Source organism: Gorilla gorilla, chromosome 14, assembly GCF_029281585.2.
Source record: "Gorilla gorilla gorilla isolate KB3781 chromosome 14, NHGRI_mGorGor1-v2.1_pri, whole genome shotgun sequence".
NCBI lineage: Eukaryota > Metazoa > Chordata > Mammalia > Primates > Hominidae > Gorilla > Gorilla gorilla.
The window spans coordinates 21,279,923-21,302,952 of record NC_073238.2 but is presented as its reverse complement, the minus strand read 5'-3'; positions in this window follow the sequence as shown (position 1 = coordinate 21,302,952).

Here is a 23,030-nt window from a genome sequence, read left to right as displayed (position 1 = left end):
CCACTCCCGTTCCATTTCCACTCCCCTTCCATTTCCACTCCCGTTCCATTTCCACTCCCGTTCCATTTCCACTCCCGTTCCATTTCCACTCCCGTTCCATTTCCACTCCCGTTCCATTTCCACTCCCGTTCCATTTCCACTCCCGTTCCATTTCCACTCCCGTTCCATTTCCACTCCCCTTCCATTTCCACTCCCGTTCCATTTCCACTCCCCTTCCATTTCCACTCCCGTTCCATTTCCACTCCCGTTCCATTTCCACTCCCGTTCCATTTCCACTCCCGTTCCTTTTCCACTCCCGTTCCATTTCCACTCCCGTTCCATTTCCACTCCCCTTCCATTTCCACTCCCGTTCCATTTCCACTCCCGTTCCATTTCCACTCCCGTTCCATTTCCACTCCCGTTCCATTTCCACTCCCGTTCCATTTCCACTCCCGTTCCATTTCCACTCCCATTCCCATTCCACTGCCGTTCCATTTCCACTCCCGTTCCATTTCCACTCCCGTTCCATTTCCACTCCCGTTCCATATCCTATCCCGTTCCATTTCCACTCCCATTCCATTTCCACTCCCATTCCATTTCCACTCCCATTCCATTTCCTCTCCCATTCCATTTCCACTCCCGTTCCATTTCCACTCCCGTTCCATTTCCACTCCCGTTCCATTTCCTCTCCCGTTCCATTTCCACTCCCATTCCATTTCCACTCCCATTCCCATTCCACTGCCGTTCCATTTCCACTCCCGTTCCATTTCCACTCCCCTTCCATTTCCACTCCCGTTCCATTTCCACTCCCGTTCCATTTCCACTCCCGTTCCATTTCCACTCCCGTTCCATTTCCACTCCCGTTCCATTTCCACTCCCGTTCCATTTCCACTCCCGTTCCATTTCCACTCCCGTTCCATTTCCACTCCCGTTCCATTTCCACTCCCGTTCCATTTCCACTCCCGTTCCATTTCCACTCCCGTTCCATTTCCACTCCCGTTCCATTTCCACTCCCGTTCCTTTTCCACTCCCGTTCCATTTCCACTCCCGTTCCATTTCCACTCCCGTTCCATTTCCACTCCCGTTCCATTTCCACTCCCGTTCCATTTCCACTCCCGTTCCATTTCCACTCCCGTTCCATTTCCACTCCCGTTCCATTTCCACTCCCGTTCCATTTCCTCTCCCGTTCCATTTCCACTCCCGTTCCATTTCCACTCCCGTTCCATTTCCACTCCCGTTCCATTTCCACTCCCGCTCCATTTCCACTCCCGTTCCATTTCCACTCCCGTTCCATTTCCACTCCCGTTCCATTTCCACTCCCGCCCCATTTCCACTCCCGTTCCATTTCCACTCCCGTTCCATTTCCACTCCCTTTCCATTTCCACTCCCGTTCCATTTCCACTCCCGTTCCATTTCCACTCCCTTTCCATTTCCACTCCCGTTCCATTACCACTCCCCTTCCATTTCCACTCCCGTTCCATTTCCACTCCCCTTCCATTTCCACTCCCGTTCCATTTCCACTCCCATTCCATTTCCACTCCCGTTCCATTTCCACTCCCATTCCATTTCCAATCCCCTTCCATTTCCACTCCCCTTCCATTTCCACTCCCCTTCCATTTCCACTCCCGTTCCATTTCCACTCCCGTTCCATTTCCACTCCCGTTCCATTTCCACTCCCGTTCCACTTCCACTCCCGTTCCATTTCCACTCCCCTTCCATTTCCACTCCCGTTCCATTTCCACTCCCGTTCCATTTCCACTCCCGTTCCATTTCCACTCCCCTTCCATTTCCACTCCCGTTCCATTTCCACTCCCCTTCCATTTCCACTCCCGTTCCATTTCCACTCCCGTTCCATTTCCACTCCCGTTCCATTTCCACTCCCGTTCCATTTCCACTCCCGTTCCATTTCCACTCCCGTTCCATTTCCACTCCCGTTCCATTTCCACTCCCGTTCCATTTCCACTCCCGTTCCATTTCCACTCCCGTTCCATTTCCACTCCCCTTCCATTTCCACTCCCGTTCCATTTCCACTCCCCTTCCATTTCCACTCCCGTTCCATTTCCACTCCCGTTCCATTTCCACTCCCGTTCCATTTCCACTCCCGTTCCACTTCCACTCCCGTTCCATTTCCACTCCCCTTCCATTTCCACTCCCGTTCCATTTCCACTCCCGTTCCATTTCCACTCCCGTTCCATTTCCACTCCCCTTCCATTTCCACTCCCGTTCCATTTCCACTCCCCTTCCATTTCCACTCCCGTTCCATTTCCACTCCCGTTCCATTTCCACTCCCGTTCCATTTCCACTCCCGTTCCATTTCCACTCCCGTTCCATTTCCACTCCCGTTCCATTTCCACTCCCGTTCCATTTCCACTCCCGTTCCATTTCCACTCCCGTTCCATTTCCACTCCCGTTCCATTTCCACTCCCGTTCCATTTCCACTCCCGTTCCATTTCCACTCCCGTTCCATTTCCACTCCCCTTCCATTTCCACTCCCGTTCCATTTCCACTCCCGTTAAATTTCCACTCCCGTTCCATTTCCACTCCCGTTCCATTTCCACTCCCGTTCCATTTCCACTCCCGTTCCATTTCCACTCCCCTTCCATTTCCACTCCCGTTCCATTTCCACTCCCGTTCCATTTCCACTCCCATTCCCATTCCACTGCCGTTCCATTTCCACTCCCGTTCCATTTCCACTCCCGTTCCATTTCCACTCCCGTTCCATATCCTATCCCGTTCCATTTCCACTCCCATTCCATTTCCACTCCCATTCCATTTCCACTCCCATTCCATTTCCTCTCCCATTCCATTTCCACTCCCGTTCCATTTCCACTCCCGTTCCATTTCCACTCCCGTTCCATTTCCTCTCCCGTTCCATTTCCACTCCCATTCCATTTCCACTCCCATTCCCATTCCACTGCCGTTCCATTTCCACTCCCGTTCCATTTCCACTCCCCTTCCATTTCCACTCCCGTTCCATTTCCACTCCCGTTCCATTTCCACTCCCGTTCCATTTCCACTCCCGTTCCATTTCCACTCCCGTTCCATTTCCACTCCCGTTCCATTTCCACTCCCGTTCCATTTCCACTCCCGTTCCATTTCCACTCCCCTTCCATTTCCACTCCCGTTCCATTTCCACTCCCCTTCCATTTCCACTCCCGTTCCATTTCCACTCCCGTTCCATTTCCACTCCCGTTCCATTTCCACTCCCGTTCCTTTTCCACTCCCGTTCCATTTCCACTCCCGTTCCATTTCCACTCCCCTTCCATTTCCACTCCCGTTCCATTTCCACTCCCGTTCCATTTCCACTCCCGTTCCATTTCCACTCCCGTTCCATTTCCACTCCCGTTCCATTTCCACTCCCGTTCCATTTCCACTCCCATTCCCATTCCACTGCCGTTCCATTTCCACTCCCGTTCCATTTCCACTCCCGTTCCATTTCCACTCCCGTTCCATATCCTATCCCGTTCCATTTCCACTCCCATTCCATTTCCACTCCCATTCCATTTCCACTCCCATTCCATTTCCTCTCCCATTCCATTTCCACTCCCGTTCCATTTCCACTCCCGTTCCATTTCCACTCCCGTTCCATTTCCTCTCCCGTTCCATTTCCACTCCCATTCCATTTCCACTCCCATTCCCATTCCACTGCCGTTCCATTTCCACTCCCGTTCCATTTCCACTCCCCTTCCATTTCCACTCCCGTTCCATTTCCACTCCCGTTCCATTTCCACTCCCGTTCCATTTCCACTCCCGTTCCATTTCCACTCCCGTTCCATTTCCACTCCCGTTCCATTTCCACTCCCGTTCCATTTCCACTCCCGTTCCATTTCCACTCCCGTTCCATTTCCACTCCCGTTCCATTTCCACTCCCGTTCCATTTCCACTCCCGTTCCATTTCCACTCCCGTTCCTTTTCCACTCCCGTTCCATTTCCACTCCCGTTCCATTTCCACTCCCGTTCCATTTCCACTCCCGTTCCATTTCCACTCCCGTTCCATTTCCACTCCCGTTCCATTTCCACTCCCGTTCCATTTCCACTCCCGTTCCATTTCCACTCCCGTTCCATTTCCACTCCCGTTCCATTTCCACTCCCGTTCCATTTCCACTCCCGTTCCATTTCCACTCCCGCTCCATTTCCACTCCCGTTCCATTTCCACTCCCGTTCCATTTCCACTCCCGTTCCATTTCCACTCCCGCCCCATTTCCACTCCCGTTCCATTTCCACTCCCGTTCCATTTCCACTCCCTTTCCATTTCCACTCCCGTTCCATTTCCACTCCCGTTCCATTTCCACTCCCTTTCCATTTCCACTCCCGTTCCATTACCACTCCCCTTCCATTTCCACTCCCGTTCCATTTCCACTCCCCTTCCATTTCCACTCCCGTTCCATTTCCACTCCCATTCCATTTCCACTCCCGTTCCATTTCCACTCCCATTCCATTTCCAATCCCCTTCCATTTCCACTCCCCTTCCATTTCCACACCCCTTCCATTTCCACTCCCGTTCCATTTCCACTCCCGTTCCATTTCCACTCCCGTTCCATTTCCACTCCCGTTCCACTTCCACTCCCGTTCCATTTCCACTCCCCTTCCATTTCCACTCCCGTTCCATTTCCACTCCCGTTCCATTTCCACTCCCGTTCCATTTCCACTCCCCTTCCATTTCCACTCCCGTTCCATTTCCACTCCCCTTCCATTTCCACTCCCGTTCCATTTCCACTCCCGTTCCATTTCCACTCCCGTTCCATTTCCACTCCCGTTCCATTTCCACTCCCGTTCCATTTCCACTCCCGTTCCATTTCCACTCCCGTTCCATTTCCACTCCCGTTCCATTTCCACTCCCGTTCCATTTCCACTCCCGTTCCATTTCCACTCCCCTTCCATTTCCACTCCCGTTCCATTTCCACTCCCCTTCCATTTCCACTCCCGTTCCATTTCCACTCCCGTTCCATTTCCACTCCCGTTCCATTTCCACTCCCGTTCCATTTCCACTCCCGTTCCATTTCCACTCCCGTTCCATTTCCACTCCCGTTCCATTTCCACTCCCGTTCCATTTCCACTCCCGTTCCACTTCCACTCCCGTTCCATTTCCACTCCCGTTCCATTTCCACTCCCGTTCCATTTCCACTCCCGTTCCACTTCCACTCCCGTTCCATTTCCACTCCCCTTCCATTTCCACTCCCGTTCCATTTCCACTCCCCTTCCATTTCCACTCCCGTTCCATTTCCACTCCCGTTCCATTTCCACTCCCGTTCCATTTCCACTCCCGTTCCATTTCCACTCCCGTTCCATTTCCACTCCCGTTCCATTTCCACTCCCGTTCCATTTCCACTCCCGTTCCATTTCCACTCCCGTTCCATTTCCACTCCCGTTCCATTTCCACTCCCGTTCCATTTCCACTCCCGTTCCATTTCCACTCCCGTTCCATTTCCACTCCCGTTCCATTTCCACTCCCGTTCCATTTCCACTCCCGTTCCATTTCCACTCCCGTTCCAATTCCACTCCCGTTCCATTTCCACTCCCGTTCCATTTCCACTCCCGTTCCATATCCTATCCCGTTCCATTTCCACTCCCATTCCATTTCCACTCCCGTTCCATTTCCACTCCCGTTCCATTTCCACTCCCGTTCCATTTCCACTCCCGTTCCATATCCTATCCCGTTCCATTTCCACTCCCATTCCATTTCCACTCCCATTCCATTTCCACTCCCATTCCATTTCCTCTCCCATTCCATTTCCACCCCCGTTCCATTTCCACTCCCGTTCCATTTCCACTCCCGTTCCATTTCCTCTCCCGTTCCATTTCCACTCCCATTCCATTTCCACTCCCATTCCCATTCCACTCCCGTTCCATTTCCACTCCCGTTCCATTTCCACTCCCGTTCCATATCCTATCCCGTTCCATTTCCACTCCCATTCCATTTCCACTCCCATTCCATTTCCACTCCCATTCCATTTCCTCTCCAATTCCATTTCCACTCCCGTTCCATTTCCACTCCCGTTCCATTTCCACTCCCGTTCCATTTCCTCTCCCGTTCCATTTCCACTCCCATTCCATTTCCACTCCCATTCCCATTCCACTGCCGTTCCATTTCCACTCCCGTTCCATTTCCACTCCCCTTCCATTTCCACTCCCGTTCCATTTCCACTCCCGTTCCATTTCCACTCCCGTTCCATTTCCACTCCCGTTCCATTTCCACTCCCGTTCCATTTCCACTCCCGTTCCATTTCCACTCCCGTTCCATTTCCACTCCCGTTCCATTTCCACTCCCGTTCCTTTTCCACTCCCGTTCCATTTCCACTCCCGTTCCATTTCCACTCCCGTTCCATTTCCTCTCCCGTTCCATTTCCACTCCCGTTCCATTTCCACTCCCGTTCCATTTCCACTCCCGTTCCATTTCCACTCCCGCTCCATTTCCACTCCCGTTCCATTTCCACTCCCGTTCCATTTCCACTCCCGTTCCATTTCCACTCCCGCCCCATTTCCACTCCCGTTCCATTTCCACTCCCGTTCCATTTCCACTCCCTTTCCATTTCCACTCCCGTTCCATTTCCACTCCCGTTCCATTTCCACTCCCTTTCCATTTCCACTCCCGTTCCATTACCACTCCCCTTCCATTTCCACTCCCGTTCCATTTCCACTCCCCTTCCATTTCCACTCCCGTTCCATTTCCACTCCCATTCCATTTCCACTCCCGTTCCATTTCCACTCCCATTCCATTTCCAATCCCCTTCCATTTCCACTCCCCTTCCATTTCCACTCCCCTTCCATTTCCACTCCCGTTCCATTTCCACTCCCGTTCCATTTCCACTCCCGTTCCATTTCCACTCCCGTTCCACTTCCACTCCCGTTCCATTTCCACTCCCCTTCCATTTCCACTCCCGTTCCATTTCCACTCCCGTTCCATTTCCACTCCCGTTCCATTTCCACTCCCCTTCCATTTCCACTCCCGTTCCATTTCCACTCCCCTTCCATTTCCACTCCCGTTCCATTTCCACTCCCGTTCCATTTCCACTCCCGTTCCATTTCCACTCCCGTTCCATTTCCACTCCCGTTCCATTTCCACTCCCGTTCCATTTCCACTCCCGTTCCATTTCCACTCCCGTTCCATTTCCACTCCCGTTCCATTTCCACTCCCCTTCCATTTCCACTCCCGTTCCATTTCCACTCCCCTTCCATTTCCACTCCCGTTCCATTTCCACTCCCGTTCCATTTCCACTCCCGTTCCATTTCCACTCCCGTTCCATTTCCACTCCCGTTCCATTTCCACTCCCGTTCCATTTCCACTCCCGTTCCATTTCCACTCCCGTTCCATTTCCACTCCCGTTCCATTTCCACTCCCGTTCCATTTCCACTCCCGTTCCATTTCCACTCCCGTTCCATTTCCACTCCCGTTCCACTTCCACTCCCGTTCCATTTCCACTCCCCTTCCATTTCCACTCCCGTTCCATTTCCACTCCCCTTCCATTTCCACTCCCGTTCCATTTCCACTCCCGTTCCATTTCCACTCCCGTTCCATTTCCACTCCCGTTCCATTTCCACTCCCGTTCCATTTCCACTCCCGTTCCATTTCCACTCCCGTTCCATTTCCACTCCCGTTCCATTTCCACTCCCGTTCCATTTCCACTCCCGTTCCATTTCCACTCCCGTTCCATTTCCACTCCCGTTCCATTTCCACTCCCGTTCCATTTCCACTCCCGTTCCATTTCCACTCCCGTTCCATTTCCACTCCCGTTCCATTTCCACTCCCGTTCCATTTCCACTCCCGTTCCATTTCCACTCCCGTTCCAATTCCACTCCCGTTCCATTTCCACTCCCGTTCCATTTCCACTCCCGTTCCATATCCTATCCCGTTCCATTTCCACTCCCATTCCATTTCCACTCCCGTTCCATTTCCACTCCCGTTCCATTTCCACTCCCGTTCCATTTCCACTCCCGTTCCATATCCTATCCCGTTCCATTTCCACTCCCATTCCATTTCCACTCCCATTCCATTTCCACTCCCATTCCATTTCCTCTCCCATTCCATTTCCACCCCCGTTCCATTTCCACTCCCGTTCCATTTCCACTCCCGTTCCATTTCCTCTCCCGTTCCATTTCCACTCCCATTCCATTTCCACTCCCATTCCCATTCCACTCCCGTTCCATTTCCACTCCCGTTCCATTTCCACTCCCGTTCCATATCCTATCCCGTTCCATTTCCACTCCCATTCCATTTCCACTCCCATTCCATTTCCACTCCCATTCCATTTCCTCTCCAATTCCATTTCCACTCCCGTTCCATTTCCACTCCCGTTCCATTTCCACTCCCGTTCCATTTCCTCTCCCGTTCCATTTCCACTCCCATTCCATTTCCACTCCCATTCCCATTCCACTGCCGTTCCATTTCCACTCCCGTTCCATTTCCACTCCCCTTCCATTTCCACTCCCGTTCCATTTCCACTCCCGTTCCATTTCCACTCCCGTTCCATTTCCACTCCCCTTCCATTTCCACTCCCGTTCCATTTCCACTCCCGTTCCATTTCCACTCCCGTTCCATTTCCACTCCCGTTCCATTTCCACTCCCGTTCCATTTCCACTCCCGTTCCATTTCCACTCCCGTTCCATTTCCACTCCCGTTCCATTTCCACTCCCATTCCCATTCCACTGCCGTTCCATTTCCACTCCCGTTCCATTTCCACTCCCGTTCCATTTCCACTCCCGTTCCATTTCCACTCCCGTTCCATATCCTATCCCGTTCCATTTCCACTCCCATTCCATTTCCACTCCCATTCCATTTCCACTCCCATTCCATTTCCTCTCCCATTCCATTTCCACTCCCGTTCCATTTCCACTCCCGTTCCATTTCCACTCCCGTTCCATTTCCTCTCCCGTTCCATTTCCACTCCCATTCCATTTCCACTCCCATTTCCATTCCACTGCCGTTCCATTTCCACTCCCGTTCCATTTCCACTCCCCTTCCATTTCCACTCCCGTTCCATTTCCACTCCCGTTCCATTTCCACTCCCGTTCCATTTCCACTCCCGTTCCATTTCCACTCCCCTTCCATTTCCACTCCCGTTCCATTTCCACTCCCGTTCCATTTCCACTCCCATTCCCATTCCACTGCCGTTCCATTTCCACTCCCGTTCCATTTCCACTCCCGTTCCATTTCCACTCCCGTTCCATATCCTATCCCGTTCCATTTCCACTCCCGTTCCATTTCCACTCCCATTCCATTTCCACTCCCATTCCATTTCCTCTCCCATTCCATTTCCACTCCCGTTCCATTTCCACTCCCGTTCCATTTCCACTCCCGTTCCATTTCCTCTCCCGTTCCATTTCCACTCCCATTCCATTTCCACTCCCATTCCCATTCCACTGCCGTTCCATTTCCACTCCCGTTCCATTTCCACTCCCCTTCCATTTCCACTCCCGTTCCATTTCCACTCCCGTTCCATTTCCACTCCCGTTCCATTTCCACTCCCGTTCCATTTCCACTCCCGTTCCATTTCCACTCCCGTTCCATTTCCACTCCCGTTCCATTTCCACTCCCGTTCCATTTCCACTCCCGTTCCATTTCCACTCCCGTTCCATTTCCACTCCCGTTCCATTTCCTCTCCCGTTCCATTTCCACTCCCGTTCCATTTCCACTCCCGTTCCATTTCCACTCCCGTTCCATTTCCACTCCCGCTCCATTTCCACTCCCGTTCCATTTCCACTCCCGTTCCATTTCCACTCCCGTTCCATTTCCACTCCCGCCCCATTTCCACTCCCGTTCCATTTCCACTCCCGTTCCATTTCCACTCCCGTTCCATTTCCACTCCCGTTCCATTTCCACTCCCGTTCCATTTCCACTCCCGTTCCATTTCCTCTCCCGTTCCATTTCCACTCCCGTTCCATTTCCACTCCCGTTCCCATTCCACTGCCGTTCCATTTCCACTCCCGTTCCATTTCCACTCCCCTTCCATTTCCACTCCCGTTCCATTTCCACTCCCGTTCCATTTCCACTCCCGTTCCATTTCCACTCCCCTTCCATTTCCACTCCCGTTCCATTTCCACTCCCGTTCCATTTCCACTCCCGTTCCATTTCCACTCCCGTTCCATTTCCACTCCCGTTCCATTTCCACTCCCGTTCCATTTCCACTCCCCTTCCATTTCCACTCCCGTTCCATTTCCACTCCCGTTCCATTTCCACTCCCATTCCCATTCCACTGCCGTTCCATTTCCACTCCCGTTCCATTTCCACTCCCGTTCCATTTCCACTCCCGTTCCATATCCTATCCCGTTCCATTTCCACTCCCATTCCATTTCCACTCCCATTCCATTTCCACTCCCATTCCATTTCCTCTCCCATTCCATTTCCACTCCCGTTCCATTTCCACTCCCGTTCCATTTCCACTCCCGTTCCATTTCCTCTCCCGTTCCATTTCCACTCCCATTCCATTTCCACTCCCATTCCCATTCCACTGCCGTTCCATTTCCACTCCCGTTCCATTTCCACTCCCGTTCCATTTCCACTCCCGTTCCATATCCTATCCCGTTCCATTTCCACTCCCATTCCATTTCCACTCCCATTCCATTTCCACTCCCATTCCATTTCCTCTCCCATTCCATTTCCACTCCCTTTCCATTTCCACTCCCGTTCCATTTCCACTCCCGTTCCATTTCCTCTCCCGTTCCATTTCCACTCCCATTCCATTTCCACTCCCATTCCCATTCCACTGCCGTTCCATTTCCACTCCCGTTCCATTTCCACTCCCCTTCCATTTCCACTCCCATTCCATTTCCACTCCCGTTCCATTTCCACTCCCGTTCCATTTCCACTCCCCTTCCATTTCCACTCCCGTTCCATTTCCACTCCCGTTAAATTTCCACTCCCGTTCCATTTCCACTCCCGTTCCATTTCCACTCCCGTTCCATTTCCACTCCCGTTCCATTTCCACTCCCCTTCCATTTCCACTCCCGTTCCATTTCCACTCCCGTTCCATTTCCACTCCCATTCCCATTCCACTGCCGTTCCATTTCCACTCCCGTTCCATTTCCACTCCCGTTCCATTTCCACTCCCGTTCCATATCCTATCCCGTTCCATTTCCACTCCCATTCCATTTCCACTCCCATTCCATTTCCACTCCCATTCCATTTCCTCTCCCATTCCATTTCCACTCCCGTTCCATTTCCACTCCCGTTCCATTTCCACTCCCGTTCCATTTCCTCTCCCGTTCCATTTCCACTCCCATTCCATTTCCACTCCCATTCCCATTCCACTGCCGTTCCATTTCCACTCCCGTTCCATTTCCACTCCCCTTCCATTTCCACTCCCGTTCCATTTCCACTCCCGTTCCATTTCCACTCCCGTTCCATTTCCACTCCCGTTCCATTTCCACTCCCGTTCCATTTCCACTCCCGTTCCATTTCCACTCCCGTTCCATTTCCACTCCCGTTCCATTTCCACTCCCCTTCCATTTCCACTCCCGTTCCATTTCCACTCCCCTTCCATTTCCACTCCCGTTCCATTTCCACTCCCATTCCATTTCCACTCCCGTTCCATTTCCACTCCCGTTCCATTTCCACTCCCGTTCCATTTCCACTCCCCTTCCATTTCCACTCCCCTTCCATTTCCACTCCCGTTCCATTTCCACTCCCGTTCCATTTCCACTCCCGTTCCATTTCCACTCCCGTTCCACTTCCACTCCCGTTCCATTTCCACTCCCCTTCCATTTCCACTCCCGTTCCATTTCCACTCCCGTTCCATTTCCACTCCCGTTCCATTTCCACTCCCCTTCCATTTCCACTCCCGTTCCATTTCCACTCCCGTTCCATTTCCACTCCCGTTCCATATCCTATCCCGTTCCATTTCCACTCCCATTCCATTTCCACTCCCATTCCATTTCCACTCCCATTCCATTTCCTCTCCCATTCCATTTCCACTCCCTTTCCATTTCCACTCCCGTTCCATTTCCACTCCCGTTCCATTTCCTCTCCCGTTCCATTTCCACTCCCATTCCATTTCCACTCCCATTCCCATTCCACTGCCGTTCCATTTCCACTCCCGTTCCATTTCCACTCCCCTTCCATTTCCACTCCCATTCCATTTCCACTCCCGTTCCATTTCCACTCCCGTTCCATTTCCACTCCCCTTCCATTTCCACTCCCGTTCCATTTCCACTCCCGTTAAATTTCCACTCCCGTTCCATTTCCACTCCCGTTCCATTTCCACTCCCGTTCCATTTCCACTCCCGTTCCATTTCCACTCCCCTTCCATTTCCACTCCCGTTCCATTTCCACTCCCGTTCCATTTCCACTCCCATTCCCATTCCACTGCCGTTCCATTTCCACTCCCGTTCCATTTCCACTCCCGTTCCATTTCCACTCCCGTTCCATATCCTATCCCGTTCCATTTCCACTCCCATTCCATTTCCACTCCCATTCCATTTCCACTCCCATTCCATTTCCTCTCCCATTCCATTTCCACTCCCGTTCCATTTCCACTCCCGTTCCATTTCCACTCCCGTTCCATTTCCTCTCCCGTTCCATTTCCACTCCCATTCCATTTCCACTCCCATTCCCATTCCACTGCCGTTCCATTTCCACTCCCGTTCCATTTCCACTCCCCTTCCATTTCCACTCCCGTTCCATTTCCACTCCCGTTCCATTTCCACTCCCGTTCCATTTCCACTCCCGTTCCATTTCCACTCCCGTTCCATTTCCACTCCCGTTCCATTTCCACTCCCGTTCCATTTCCACTCCCGTTCCATTTCCACTCCCCTTCCATTTCCACTCCCGTTCCATTTCCACTCCCCTTCCATTTCCACTCCCGTTCCATTTCCACTCCCATTCCATTTCCACTCCCATTCCATTTCCACTCCCGTTCCATTTCCACTCCCATTCCATTTCCACTCCCCTTCCATTTCCACTCCCCTTCCATTTCCACTCCCGTTCCATTTCCACTCCCGTTCCATTTCCACTCCCGTTCCATTTCCACTCCCGTTCCACTTCCACTCCCGTTCCATTTCCACTCCCCTTCCATTTCCACTCCCGTTCCATTTCCACTCCCGTTCCATTTCCACTCCCGTTCCATTTCCACTCCCATTCCATTTCCACTCCCGTTCCATTTCCACTCCCCTTCCATTTCCACTCCCGTTCCATTTCCACTCCCGTTCCATTTCCACTCCCGTTCCATTTCCACTCCCGTTCCATTTCCACTCCCGTTCCATTTCCACTCCCGTTCCATTTCCACTCCCGTTCCATTTCCACTCCCGTTCCATTTCCACTCCCGTTCCATTTCCACTCCCGTTCCATTTCCACTCCCGTTCCATTTCCACTCCCGTTCCATTTCCACTCCCGTTCCATTTCCACTCCCGTTCCATTTCCACTCCCGTTCCATTTCCACTCCCGTTCCATTTCCACTCCCGTTCCATATCCTATCCCGTTCCATTTCCACTCCCATTCCATTTCCACTCCCATTCCATTTCCACTCCCGTTCCATTTCCACTCCCGTTCCATTTCCACTCCCGTTCCATATCCTATCCCGTTCCATTTCCACTCCCATTCCATTTCCACTCCCATTCCATTTCCACTCCCGTTCCATTTCCTCTCCCATTCCATTTCCACTCCCGTTCCATTTCCACTCCCGTTCCATTTCCACTCCCGTTCCATTTCCTCTCCCGTTCCATTTCCACTCCCATTCCATTTCCACTCCCATTCCCATTCCACTCCCGTTCCATTTCCACTCCCGTTCCATTTCCACTCCCGTTCCATATCCTATCCCGTTCCATTTCCACTCCCATTCCATTTCCACTCCCATTCCATTTCCACTCCCATTCCATTTCCTCTCCAATTCCATTTCCACTCCCGTTCCATTTCCACTCCCGTTCCATTTCCACTCCCGTTCCATTTCCTCTCCCGTTCCATTTCCACTCCCATTCCATTTCCACTCCCATTCCCATTCCACTGCCGTTCCATTTCCACTCCCGTTCCATTTCCACTCCCCTTCCATTTCCACTCCCGTTCCATTTCCACTCCCGTTCCATTTCCACTCCCGTTCCATTTCCACTCCCCTTCCATTTCCACTCCCGTTCCATTTCCACTCCCGTTCCATTTCCACTCCCGTTCCATTTCCACTCCCGTTCCATTTCCACTCCCGTTCCATTTCCACTCCCGTTCCATTTCCACTCCCCTTCCATTTCCACTCCCGTTCCATTTCCACTCCCGTTCCATTTCCACTCCCATTCCCATTCCACTGCCGTTCCATTTCCACTCCCGTTCCATTTCCACTCCCGTTCCATTTCCACTCCCGTTCCATATCCTATCCCGTTCCATTTCCACTCCCATTCCATTTCCACTCCCATTCCATTTCCACTCCCATTCCATTTCCTCTCCCATTCCATTTCCACTCCCGTTCCATTTCCACTCCCGTTCCATTTCCACTCCCGTTCCATTTCCTCTCCCGTTCCATTTCCACTCCCATTCCATTTCCACTCCCATTCCCATTCCACTGCCGTTCCATTTCCACTCCCGTTCCATTTCCACTCCCGTTCCATTTCCACTCCCGTTCCATATCCTATCCCGTTCCATTTCCACTCCCATTCCATTTCCACTCCCATTCCATTTCCACTCCCATTCCATTTCCTCTCCCATTCCATTTCCACTCCCGTTCCATTTCCACTCCCGTTCCATTTCCACTCCCATTCCATTTCCACTCCCCTTCCATTTCCACTCCCCTTCCATTTCCACTCCCGTTCCATTTCCACTCCCGTTCCATTTCCACTCCCGTTCCATTTCCACTCCCGTTCCACTTCCACTCCCGTTCCATTTCCACTCCCCTTCCATTTCCACTCCCGTTCCATTTCCACTCCCGTTCCATTTCCACTCCCGTTCCATTTCCACTCCCCTTCCATTTCCACTCCCGTTCCATTTCCACTCCCCTTCCATTTCCACTCCCGTTCCATTTCCACTCCCGTTCCATTTCCACTCCCGTTCCATTTCCACTCCCGTTCCATTTCCACTCCCGTTCCATTTCCACTCCCGTTCCATTTCCACTCCCGTTCCATTTCCACTCCCGTTCCATTTCCACTCCCGTTCCATTTCCACTCCCGTTCCATTTCCACTCCCGTTCCATTTCCACTCCCGTTCCATTTCCACTCCCGTTCCATTTCCACTCCCGTTCCATTTCCACTCCCGTTCCATTTCCACTCCCGTTCCATTTCCACTCCCGTTCCATATCCTATCCCGTTCCATTTCCACTCCCATTCCATTTCCACTCCCATTCCATTTCCACTCCCGTTCCATTTCCACTCCCGTTCCATTTCCACTCCCGTTCCATATCCTATCCCGTTCCATTTCCACTCCCATTCCATTTCCACTCCCATTCCATTTCCACTCCCATTCCATTTCCTCTCCCATTCCATTTCCACTCCCGTTCCATTTCCACTCCCGTTCCATTTCCACTCCCGTTCCATTTCCTCTCCCGTTCCATTTCCACTCCCATTCCATTTCCACTCCCATTCCCATTCCACTCCCGTTCCATTTCCACTCCCGTTCCATTTCCACTCCCGTTCCATATCCTATCCCGTTCCATTTCCACTCCCATTCCATTTCCACTCCCATTCCATTTCCACTCCCATTCCATTTCCTCTCCAATTCCATTTCCACTCCCGTTCCATTTCCACTCCCGTTCCATTTCCACTCCCGTTCCATTTCCTCTCCCGTTCCATTTCCACTCCCATTCCATTTCCACTCCCATTCCCATTCCACTGCCGTTCCATTTCCACTCCCGTTCCATTTCCACTCCCCTTCCATTTCCACTCCCGTTCCATTTCCACTCCCGTTCCATTTCCACTCCCGTTCCATTTCCACTCCCCTTCCATTTCCACTCCCGTTCCATTTCCACTCCCGTTCCATTTCCACTCCCGTTCCATTTCCACTCCCGTTCCATTTCCACTCCCGTTCCATTTCCACTCCCGTTCCATTTCCACTCCCCTTCCATTTCCACTCCCGTTCCATTTCCACTCCCGTTCCATTTCCACTCCCATTCCCATTCCACTGCCGTTCCATTTCCACTCCCGTTCCATTTCCACTCCCGTTCCATTTCCACTCCCGTTCCATATCCTATCCCGTTCCATTTCCACTCCCATTCCATTTCCACTCCCATTCCATTTCCACTCCCATTCCATTTCCTCTCCCATTCCATTTCCACTCCCGTTCCATTTCCACTCCCGTTCCATTTCCACTCCCGTTCCATTTCCTCTCCCGTTCCATTTCCACTCCCATTCCATTTCCACTCCCATTCCCATTCCACTGCCGTTCCATTTCCACTCCCGTTCCATTTCCACTCCCGTTCCATTTCCACTCCCGTTCCATATCCTATCCCGTTCCATTTCCACTCCCATTCCATTTCCACTCCCATTCCATTTCCACTCCCATTCCATTTCCTCTCCCATTCCATTTCCACTCCCGTTCCATTTCCACTCCCGTTCCATTTCCACTCCCGTTCCATTTCCTCTCCCGTTCCATTTCCACTCCCATTCCATTTCCACTCCCATTCCCATTCCACTGCCGTTCCATTTCCACTCCCGTTCCATTTCCACTCCCCTTCCATTTCCACTCCCATTCCATTTCCACTCCCGTTCCATTTCCACTCCCGTTCCATTTCCACTCCCCTTCCATTTCCACTCCCGTTCCATTTCCACTCCCGTTAAATTTCCACTCCCGTTCCATTTCCACTCCCGTTCCATTTCCACTCCCGTTCCATTTCCACTCCCGTTCCATTTCCACTCCCCTTCCATTTCCACTCCCGTTCCATTTCCACTCCCGTTCCATTTCCACTCCCCTTCCATTTCCACTCCCGTTCCATTTCCACTCCCGTTCCATTTCCACTCCCGTTCCATTTCCACTCCCCTTCCATTTCCACTCCCGTTCCATTTCCACTCCCGTTCCATTTCCACTCCCGTTCCATTTCCACTCCCGTTCCATTTCCACTCCCGTTCCATTTCCACTCCCGTTCCATTTCCACTCCCCTTCCATTTCCACTCCCGTTCCATTTCCACTCCCGTTCCATTTCCACTCCCATTCCCATTCCACTGCCGTTCCATTTCCACTCCCGTTCCATTTCCACTCCCGTTCCATTTCCACTCCCGTTCCATATCCTATCCCGTTCCATTTCCACTCCCATTCCATTTCCACTCCCATTCCATTTCCACTCCCATTCCATTTCCTCTCCCATTCCATTTCCACTCCCGTTCCATTTCCACTCCCGTTCCATTTCCACTCCCGTTCCATTTCCTCTCCCGTTCCATTTCCACTCTCATTCCATTTCCACTCCCATTCCCATTCCACTGCCGTTCCATTTCCACTCCCGTTCCATTTCCACTCCCGTTCCATTTCCACTCCCGTTCCATATCCTATCCCGTTCCATTTCCACTCCCATTCCATTTCCACTCCCATTCCATTTCCACTCCCATTCCATTTCCTCTCCCATTCCATTTCCACTCCCGTTCCATTTCCACTCCCGTTCCATTTCCACTCCCGTTCCATTTCCTCTCCCGTTCCATTTCCACTCCCATTCCATTTCCACTCCCATTCCCATTCCACTGCCGTTCCATTTCCACTCCCGTTCCATTTCCACTCCCCTTCCATTTCCACTCCCATTCCATTTCCACTCCCGTTCCATTTCCACTCCCGTTCCATTTCCACTCCCCTTCCATTTCCACTCCCGTTCCATTTCCACTCCCGTTAAATTTCCACTCCCGTTCCATTTCCACTCCCGTTCCATTTCCACTCCCGTTCCATTTCCACTCCCGTTCCATTTCCACTCCCCTTCCATTTCCACTCCCGTTCCATTTCCACTCCCGTTCCATTTCCACTCCCATTCCCATTCCACTGCCGTTCCATTTCCACTCCCGTTCCATTTCCACTCCCGTTCCATTTCCACTCCCGTTCCATATCCTATCCCGTTCCATTTCCACTCCCATTCCATTTCCACTCCCATTCCATTTCCACTCCCATTCCATTTCCTCTCCCATTCCATTTCCACTCCCGTTCCATTTCCACTCCCGTTCCATTTCCACTCCCGTTCCATTTCCTCTCCCGTTCCATTTCCACTCCCATTCCATTTCCACTCCCATTCCCATTCCACTGCCGTTCCATTTCCACTCCCGTTCCATTTCCACTCCCCTTCCATTTCCACTCCCATTCCATTTCCACTCCCGTTCCATTTCCACTCCCCTTCCATTTCCACTCCCGTTCCATTTCCACTCCCGTTCCATTTCCACTCCCGTTCCATTTCCACTCCCGTTCCATTTCCACTCCCGTTCCATTTCCACTCCCGTTCCATTTCCACTCCCGTTCCATTTCCACTCCCGTTCCATTTCCACTCCCGTTCCATTTCCACTCCCGTTCCACTTCCACTCCCGTTCCATTTCCACTCCCGTTCCATTTCCACTCCCGTTCCATTTCCACTCCCGTTCCATATCCTATCCCGTTCCATTTCCACTCCCGTTCCATTTCCACTCCCATTCCATTTCCACTCCCATTCCATTTCCTCTCCCATTCCATTTCCACTCCCGTTCCATTTCCACTCCCGTTCCATTTCCACTCCCGTTCCATTTCCTCTCCCGTTCCATTTCCACTCCCATTCCATTTCCACTCCCATTCCCATTCCACTGCCGTTCCATTTCCACTCCCGTTCCATTTCCACTCCCCTTCCATTTCCACTCCCATTCCATTTCCACTCCCGTTCCATTTCCACTCCCCTTCCATTTCCACTCCCGTTCCATTTCCACTCCCGTTCCATTTCCACTCCCGTTCCATTTCCACTCCCGTTCCATTTCCACTCCCGTTCCATTTCCACTCCCGTTCCATTTCCACTCCCGTTCCATTTCCACTCCCGTTCCATTTCCACTCCCGTTCCATTTCCACTCCCGTTCCACTTCCACTCCCGTTCCATTTCCACTCCCGTTCCATTTCCACTCCCGTTCCATTTCCACTCCCGTTCCACTTCCACTCCCGTTCCATTTCCACTCCCCTTCCATTTCCACTCCCGTTCCATTTCCACTCCCCTTCCATTTCCACTCCCGTTCCATTTCCACTCCCGTTCCATTTCCACTCCCGTTCCATTTCCACTCCCGTTCCATTTCCACTCCCGTTCCATTTCCACTCCCGTTCCATTTCCACTCCCGTTCCATTTCCACTCCCGTTCCATTTCCACTCCCGTTCCATTTCCACTCCCGTTCCATTTCCACTCCCGTTCCATTTCCACTCCCGTTCCATTTCCACTCCCGTTCCATTTCCACTCCCGTTCCATTTCCACTCCCGTTCCATTTCCACTCCCGTTCCATTTCCACTCCCGTTCCAATTCCACTCCCGTTCCATTTCCACTCCCGTTCCATTTCCACTCCCGTTCCATATCCTATCCCGTTCCATTTCCACTCCCATTCCATTTCCACTCCCGTTCCATTTCCACTCCCGTTCCATTTCCACTCCCGTTCCATTTCCACTCCCGTTCCATATCCTATCCCGTTCCATTTCCACTCCCATTCCATTTCCACTCCCATTCCATTTCCACTCCCATTCCATTTCCTCTCCCATTCCATTTCCACCCCCGTTCCATTTCCACTCCCGTTCCATTTCCACTCCCGTTCCATTTCCTCTCCCGTTCCATTTCCACTCCCATTCCATTTCCACTCCCATTCCCATTCCACTCCCGTTCCATTTCCACTCCCGTTCCATTTCCACTCCCGTTCCGTATCCTATCCCGTTCCATTTCCACTCCCATTCCATTTCCACTCCCATTCCATTTCCACTCCCATTCCATTTCCTCTCCAATTCCATTTCCACTCCCGTTCCATTTCCACTCCCGTTCCATTTCCACTCCCGTTCCATTTCCTCTCCCGTTCCATTTCCACTCCCATTCCATTTCCACTCCCATTCCCATTCCACTGCCGTTCCATTTCCACTCCCGTTCCATTTCCACTCCCCTTCCATTTCCACTCCCGTTCCATTTCCACTCCCGTTCCATTTCCACTCCCATTCCCATTCCACTGCCGTTCCATTTCCACTCCCGTTCCATTTCCACTCCCCTTCCATTTCCACTCCCATTCCATTTCCACTCCCGTTCCATTTCCACTCCCCTTCCATTTCCACTCCCGTTCCATTTCCACTCCCGTTCCATTTCCACTCCCGTTCCATTTCCACTCCCGTTCCATTTCCACTCCCGTTCCATTTCCACTCCCGTTCCATTTCCTCTCCCGTTCCATTTCCACTCCCATTCCATTTCCACTCCCATTCCCATTCCACTGCCGTTCCATTTCCACTCCCGTTCCATTTCCACTCCCCTTCCATTTCCACTCCCATTCCATTTCCACTCCCGTTCCATTTCCACTCCCCTTCCATTTCCACTCCCGTTCCATTTCCACTCCCGTTCCATTTCCACTCCCGTTCCATTTCCACTCCCGTTCCATTTCCACTCCCGTTCCATTTCCACTCCCGTTCCATTTCCACTCCCGTTCCATTTCCACTCCCGTTCCATTTCCACTCCCGTTCCATTTCCACTCCCGTTCCACTTCCACTCCCGTTCCATTTCCACTCCCGTTCCATTTCCACTCCCGTTCCATTTCCACTCCCGTTCCACTTCCACTCCCGTTCCATTTCCACCCCCGTTCCATTTCCACTCCCGTTCCATTTCCACTCCCGTTCCATTTCCTCTCCCGTTCCATTTCCACTCCCGTTTCATTTCCACTACCATTCCCATTCCACTCCCGTTCCATTTCCACTCCCGTTCCATTTCCACTCCCGTTCCATATCCTATCCCGTTCCATTTCCACTCCCATTCCATTTCCACTCCCATTCCATTTCCACTCCCATTCCATTTCCTCTCCAATTCCATTTCCACTCCCGTTCCATTTCCACTCCCGTTCCATTTCCACTCCCGTTCCATTTCCTCTCCCGTTCCATTTCCACTCCCATTCCATTTCCACTCCCATTCCCATTCCACTGCCGTTCCATTTCCACTCCCGTTCCATTTCCACTCCCCTTCCATTTCCACTCCCGTTCCATTTCCACTCCCGTTCCATTTCCACTCCCATTCCCATTCCACTGCCGTTCCATTTCCACTCCCGTTCCATTTCCACTCCCCTTCCATTTCCACTCCCATTCCATTTCCACTCCCGTTCCATTTCCACTCCCCTTCCATTTCCACTCCCGTTCCATTTCCACTCCCGTTCCATTTCCACTCCCGTTCCATTTCCACTCCCGTTCCATTTCCACTCCCGTTCCATTTCCACTCCCGTTCCATTTCCTCTCCCGTTCCATTTCCACTCCCATTCCATTTCCACTCCCATTCCCATTCCACTGCCGTTCCATTTCCACTCCCGTTCCATTTCCACTCCCCTTCCATTTCCACTCCCATTCCATTTCCACTCCCGTTCCATTTCCACTCCCCTTCCATTTCCACTCCCGTTCCATTTCCACTCCCGTTCCATTTCCACTCCCGTTCCATTTCCACTCCCGTTCCATTTCCACTCCCGTTCCATTTCCACTCCCGTTCCATTTCCACTCCCGTTCCATTTCCACTCCCGTTCCATTTCCACTCCCGTTCCATTTCCACTCCCGTTCCACTTCCACTCCCGTTCCATTTCCACTCCCGTTCCATTTCCACTCCCGTTCCATTTCCACTCCCGTTCCACTTCCACTCCCGTTCCATTTCCACTCCCCTTCCATTTCCACTCCCGTTCCATTTCCACTCCCCTTCCATTTCCACTCCCGTTCCATTTCCACTCCCGTTCCATTTCCACTCCCGTTCCATTTCCACTCCCGTTCCATTTCCACTCCCGTTCCATTTCCACTCCCGTTCCATTTCCACTCCCGTTCCATTTCCACTCCCGTTCCATTTCCACTCCCGTTCCATTTCCACTCCCATTCCACTTCCACTCCCGTTCCACTTCCACTCCCGTTCCATTTCCACTCCCGTTCCATTTCCACTCCCGTTCCATTTCCACTCCCCTTCCATTTCCACTCCCATTCCACTTCCACTCCCGTTCCACTTCCACTCCCGTTCCATTTCCACTCCCGTTCCATTTCCACTCCCGTTCCATTTCCACTCCCGTTCCATTTCCACTCCCGTTCCATTTCCACTCCCGTTCCATTTCCACTCCCGTTCCATTTCCACTCCCGTTCCATTTCCACTCCCGTTCCATTTCCACTCCCGTTCCATTTCCACTCCCGTTCCACTTCCACTCCCGTTCCATTTCCACTCCCGTTCCATTTCCACTCCCGTTCCATTTCCACTCCCGTTCCACTTCCACTCCCGTTCCATTTCCACTCCCCTTCCATTTCCACTCCCGTTCCATTTCCACTCCCCTTCCATTTCCACTCCCGTTCCATTTCCACTCCCGTTCCATTTCCACTCCCGTTCCATTTCCACTCCCGTTCCATTTCCACTCCCGTTCCATTTCCACTCCCGTTCCATTTCCACTCCCGTTCCATTTCCACTCCCGTTCCATTTCCACTCCCGTTCCATTTCCACTCCCGTTCCACTTCCACTCCCGTTCCATTTCCACTCCCGTTCCATTTCCACTCCCGTTCCATTTCCACTCCCGTTCCATTTCCACTCCCGTTCCATTTCCACTCCCGTTCCATTTCCACTCCCGTTCCATTTCCACTCCCGTTCCACTTCCACTCCCGTTCCATTTCCACTCCCGTTCCATTTCCACTCCCGTTCCATTTCCACTCCCGTTCCATATCCTATCCCGTTCCATTTCCACTCCCATTCCATTTCCACTCCCATTCCATTTCCACTCCCGTTCCATTTCCTCTCCCATTCCATTTCCACTCCCGTTCCATTTCCACTCCCGTTCCATTTCCACTCCCGTTCCATTTCCTCTCCCGTTCCATTTCCACTCCCATTCCATTTCCACTCCCATTCCCATTCCACTGCCGTTCCATTTCCACTCCCGTTCCATTTCCACTCCCCTTCCATTTCCACTCCCATTCCATTTCCACTCCCGTTCCATTTCCACTCCCCTTCCATTTCCACTCCCGTTCCATTTCCACTCCCGTTCCATTTCCACTCCCGTTC